Source organism: Myotis myotis, unplaced genomic scaffold (assembly GCF_014108235.1).
Source record: "Myotis myotis isolate mMyoMyo1 unplaced genomic scaffold, mMyoMyo1.p scaffold_m19_p_5, whole genome shotgun sequence".
Lineage (NCBI taxonomy): Eukaryota > Metazoa > Chordata > Mammalia > Chiroptera > Vespertilionidae > Myotis > Myotis myotis.
Genome location: NW_023416357.1, coordinates 29356167 through 29361197, shown reverse-complemented (window position 1 = coordinate 29361197; position 5031 = coordinate 29356167).

The window sequence follows — 5031 nt, the reverse complement described above, 5'->3', positions numbered from 1 at the left end:
ACCAGGGACCCCTCAGTCTGCAGGCTGACACTCTATCTCCTGAGTGGCTAGGGTCAGTTTTTTGTTGTATTTTTATGGAGAAAGGGACCTCTGAAGGCCTGGGACTCACAGGTCCCCCAAGGTTCTGCAGGCCTCTGTTTGGGGCCAGGGAGCAGAACAGCTAGACGACATGCTCCTAGGGGAGGCCTTGCTCAATGGGCAAGTGCACCTGTCATTTTCTAAGCTGGCATTCCAGCCCCTTCTTCCTGAGCTCAAGCCGTGAGTGCACCCCAAAATCTCAGAGTTGGGTCCACAGAGAGGTCCCCACCCTCAAACCCAACCCACATGGAGCTGGAGATGTGGGGAAGCCTGTTGCTGGTGCCTAGGAGGTTGGCAGGACAGTCACGATGTGGCCCTGGGTGGATGATGTTCACAGACCCACATGGGCTGAGCAGAGGGGCGTGGGCATCACCAAGGCGTGTGCATCGTCGCCTAGCTGAACGCCTTATGCTGCTGGGAGGCACACAGTGACAAGAGGCTGAGTGGCCAGGCCTGGAGCCTGAGCTGAGGGAGGTCATTGAGGCACCAAGGTGCCCACTGTGAGCTCCTCTCAGACAGAGTCCAGGGAGCTGAGCAGAGCAGGGACTGGTGTCTCATTGGGCAGGTGGATGGAGCTGTGTGCCCAGTGGTCAGGGACACAGCCACAGCTATGCCCAGTGGAGAGGCCAGGACACCAGGTGAGCCCTTCTGGGATCCCTGAAGTCTGAGCACGGTGCGGTGGCCTCCAGTAAAGGCCCTCTCCAAATCTGTGGATCTGTGCTTTCCATGCATTGGGCATGTGGACAGGCTTTCCACAGACGTGCCTGATTGCGGTGCCCAGATGAGGAATGAAGCCTGTGTTCTTTCCTGAAAGTCAGCACGAGGCTTGGGAGGGGCCTGGGTACTGGCTGGATGGAGCAGCGTTGATCATGGAAACAAGGAACAGACCCCTCGGAGGCCTGGATGTCTTTCCAAGGAGCAGGTGGGAGTCGCTGGCTGAGGTGTGACCACCAGGCAGAGAGTGACCAGGACGCAGGAGCAATAAGCAAAGACTAGGGGCTGGCCCCAGCCCTGGTAGCTGCCTTCACGCCTTCCCAGGAAGTGTCTGCCTCAGTGCAGCACCTCCTTCCATCATCATCTCCACAGGCACAGGGGTGGACATTGACCAGGAGGGCTACCCCGGCCCCATCTTCCTGCCCTGCACACAGGCCCTTCCACAGGACCCTCCTAGCAAAAGCTCCTTCTCCAGTTTCCGAGTGTGAACGGGGCTGCCTGAAGCTGCCGTGGTCCTGTCTACACCTGAGGAGGAAGTCCATACATCTGGCTGAGAGACCTCCAAAGTGTCCTGGTGGGTGGGTCCCCTGCCCATTCGCCCGAGTTAGTCTCATCTCCATCCATCTGTGCCTCTATTACACCTTTTGGGGGCTTAAGGAATAGAGTTTCTTTCTTTTTAAAAATATATTTTTTTATTGATTTCAGAGAGGAAGGAAGAGGGAGAGAAAGATGGAAACATCAATGATGAGAGAGAATCATTGATCGGCTGCCTCCTGCGCACCCCCTACTGGGGATTGAGCCTGCAACCCTAGCATGTGCCCTTGACCAGAATCAAAACCAGGACCCTTCAGTCTGCAGGCTGACGCTCTATCCACTGAGCCAAACCAGGTAGGGCAGGAATAGAGTTTCTTGCAGTCAAAAATTTCCCAGCACTATGGGAGTCCCCAGAATGACTGGCTATGCCCTGCCTCCTGGCTGCAGCCATGTGGGCAGAAAATAAAAAATCAAGACTCAAAGAATTCAAAGGTATGCCACCTAAAGCAGGAATAACAAAAGGTAAAATAGATAAACTGAACTTCAGAACTGAAAACTTCTGTGCTTCAGACGACACCATCAAGAAAGTGAAAAGACAGCCCATGGATGGGAGGAAATATTTGCAAATAATCTATATGATGAGGAACTTGTACCCATAATATATAAAGAACTTTACATCCCGACAAAGGTTTGAACAGACATTTCTCTAAGGGAGATATGCAAATGGCCAATAAACACATGAAATCGTTAGCCTGACATCATTACCCATTAGGGAAACGCAAATCAAACCAGTGAGACAGCACATCCCACCCACCAGGATGGCCAAAATAATAAAGTCAGACAAAAAGAAAAGGTCAGATTGTAACAAGTGTCTTCGAGGATGTGGAGAAACAGAGCCTCGCCACATGGCTGGTGAGACTGTGAGGTGAAGCCACTGCTCTGGAAAACACTTGGGCCCACGGAGAGGTGGCTCCTCACACAATTACACAAGGAGCTGATATGTGACCCAGCCAGTCCCCGCTCAAGTCCCATCCAAAAGCAATTGAATCGTGTCCACACAAGCCTTGTGCAGCTCTGTTCACAGGAGCCAAAAAGTAGAAGTAACCCAAATGTCCACCAGTAGATGGATGGGTAAACAAAGCCTGGTCCGTCCATACACTGGACTTTACACAGCCATGACAAGGAATGGCATTCTGACACATGCCGCCTCAGGGATGAACCTTGGAAATACTACGCTCAGAGAAAGAAGCCAGACACAAAAGGGCAGAAATCACACGATTCCATTCACATGAAATGTCCAGAACATGGAAATCCAAAGAGACAGGAGAAGACTGTGGCTCCCTGAGGCAGGGGTTGATGGGAAGATTAGGGTTTGTTCTAAAATTGACGTGATGGTTGCATAAATCTGCAAAGATACTAAAAAAACATTGACTTGTACACTTTAAGTGAGTGAATTAAAGGGTATATGAATTACATATCTATGAAACTGTTTAAGAATAAATTTAAAATCTTTTCCAGGTAATACAGGTTAAGGTGGATCACGTGAGCACTTTCTGCTGCCTGGCTCTGTGTGACAAGATAAATGAGACCGTAGACACTGCCACAGACCCCGGGGGGGGGGGGGGCATGAGGGAGGGGGAATTGGTTCCAGGGGCACTCATGCACCATCCTGGCCCTCTCCAGCCTTTACACCATCTGCATGTAACAAAGACCAGAGCCTCAGGAATGAGACTCAATAGTCCCTGCCAACACACCTGGCCTGGTGTTCCAGCCAACCTCTCCATAGCAGTGTGTGTGCGTGCGTGTGTGTGTGTGTGTGTGTGTGTGTTGGGGGGGGGTGGAGGGGGGGTGTGGACTTCCCAGCGTCTGTGAGCATCACTGCAGGGCTCTCCATACAGGACTGCACCTGCACACGGATTGCACACCCACCCTCTAGTTGGTACAGGGTGATGGATAGAGTCACAAGCATTTGAAAGGGCTTCAATCTCTAAGCTGTAACTTTGCATAAACTACAACAGTATTATTATTATTGTCACAAACACACTAATAGGACACATGAAGCCACTAGAGACGACAAACCATTATGTTCTAAATTGAGGGTTAAAGGCCACATAAGTTTATGGGAGACAGAGAGAGGGGCTGGAAGAGTCTGGGAGGACAGCCCAGAGAGAGGTGCGGCCTGGTGGGAATAGCTCACAAGCAAGGGTGTCCACTGCATGGTTCACATGCCCTGTAGTCACACACCTGTGTGCAGCTTGGTTGCAGGCTGATGGTCACTGAAGGGGTCTGCTGGAGTCAGGAGCAGGACACTGGTTCTATCGCTGGTTCTGTCATTGACCAGCTGAGTACCTGGGGGAATCATGGGGTGCTCTGGGCCACTGCAAAGTGGGTGATGACTGTACTTGCCCCTCGATGGCCTGAGAATTGGATAAGATGATACATAAGAATCGTCCCCCAGGCTTGGCTGGACATCAACTCATCAATGTCTGTTATCTCAGGGCAGGAGGTAGTAAGGGTCCTGGTGATGGTGGGGGCTGGCTACCTCAGTGAGCTGGAGAGGCCCAGTTCCATAAAGCAGAAGGAGGTGGGCCAGGCCTGGGCAGGTGAGTAACCTGTCACAGCAGTCTACCTCCAGCGTTTGGAGCTGGCACCAAGCCATGGTGGGGTCATCCATGGAAACTGGGGACATGGGAGTGACCACAGGCTTAGGGCACCTGCTAAGTTGAAACCACTGGAGGAGATACAGGTGGGCAAGAGAAGTTCAGGGGAGGCAAGGGGAGAAGGTGAGCAGAGTGGCAACCTGAGAAAGGACGGTTCCCCCAGGAAAATACAGAACTGGGCAAGGGCAGGGGTCCTCACAGAGTGAGGGATGAAGGGGAGGGAACAGAGAGGGTGCTGAGGGGGGGTCACCGGGGCAGGTGGATGGGCTGGGAGGAATGCAGAGGGGAGGAAAGGTGCGCTGGCAGCCCTGTCCCTCATATAGAGGCAGCTGAGCGCAGGTGCCCAGGCCCAGAACTCTGAGAGGTGGCTGACACACTCTCACATTGCCCAGAAGTTCAGCCAAGGTCAAAGTTGGGGTGGGGAGGGGCGGTCAGAGTGCATCCCACCCACAGCCCAGTGCTGGTCCTTTCCCATCCTGGATTACTGTGGGGGCAGAAAGAGGCTGGCGCTGGAACTCTGGGAAGGTCACCTGGTCCATACTAGCCAGGCCAAGGCTGGGAGTTGGTCCTGTGGAGAGACACCTCTCTTCACCTGGGCCCCCTCTCCAAGGTTCCTCCCCCATGGCCTCCTGCCTGCTGAATCCCCTCCCCCCAAGTTTTCTCCCCCACCCACCACACAACCAGCCACAAAGATGCACGTTGTTTCCCAAGTCCTGGGGCAGTGCTCCTGGGGCAGTGCTCCAGGGCCCTCTCCTCTGAAAGGAGAGTCTTTTGGCTTCTCTAGAATTGGGGACCCCATGGCTTAGGATGGCCTGATCAAGAGCTTTCCCCCAAAAAGTCAGCACCGAACCGAAGGGTCCCTGCAGCCCCTGACCACTCTCATAGGCCGCATGTCCGGAGTCCTCGCTGCTGACGGACGAGCGCATTTCCCCACGTACGTACGGGAATGGGCACACGCCCCAGCAAGGCCCGGCCCAGACCAGGCTGCGCGGGGCCTGGAGGTGGGTGGGGGTCGGGATCCGGGGGGCGGTGCGCTGCGGGAGGC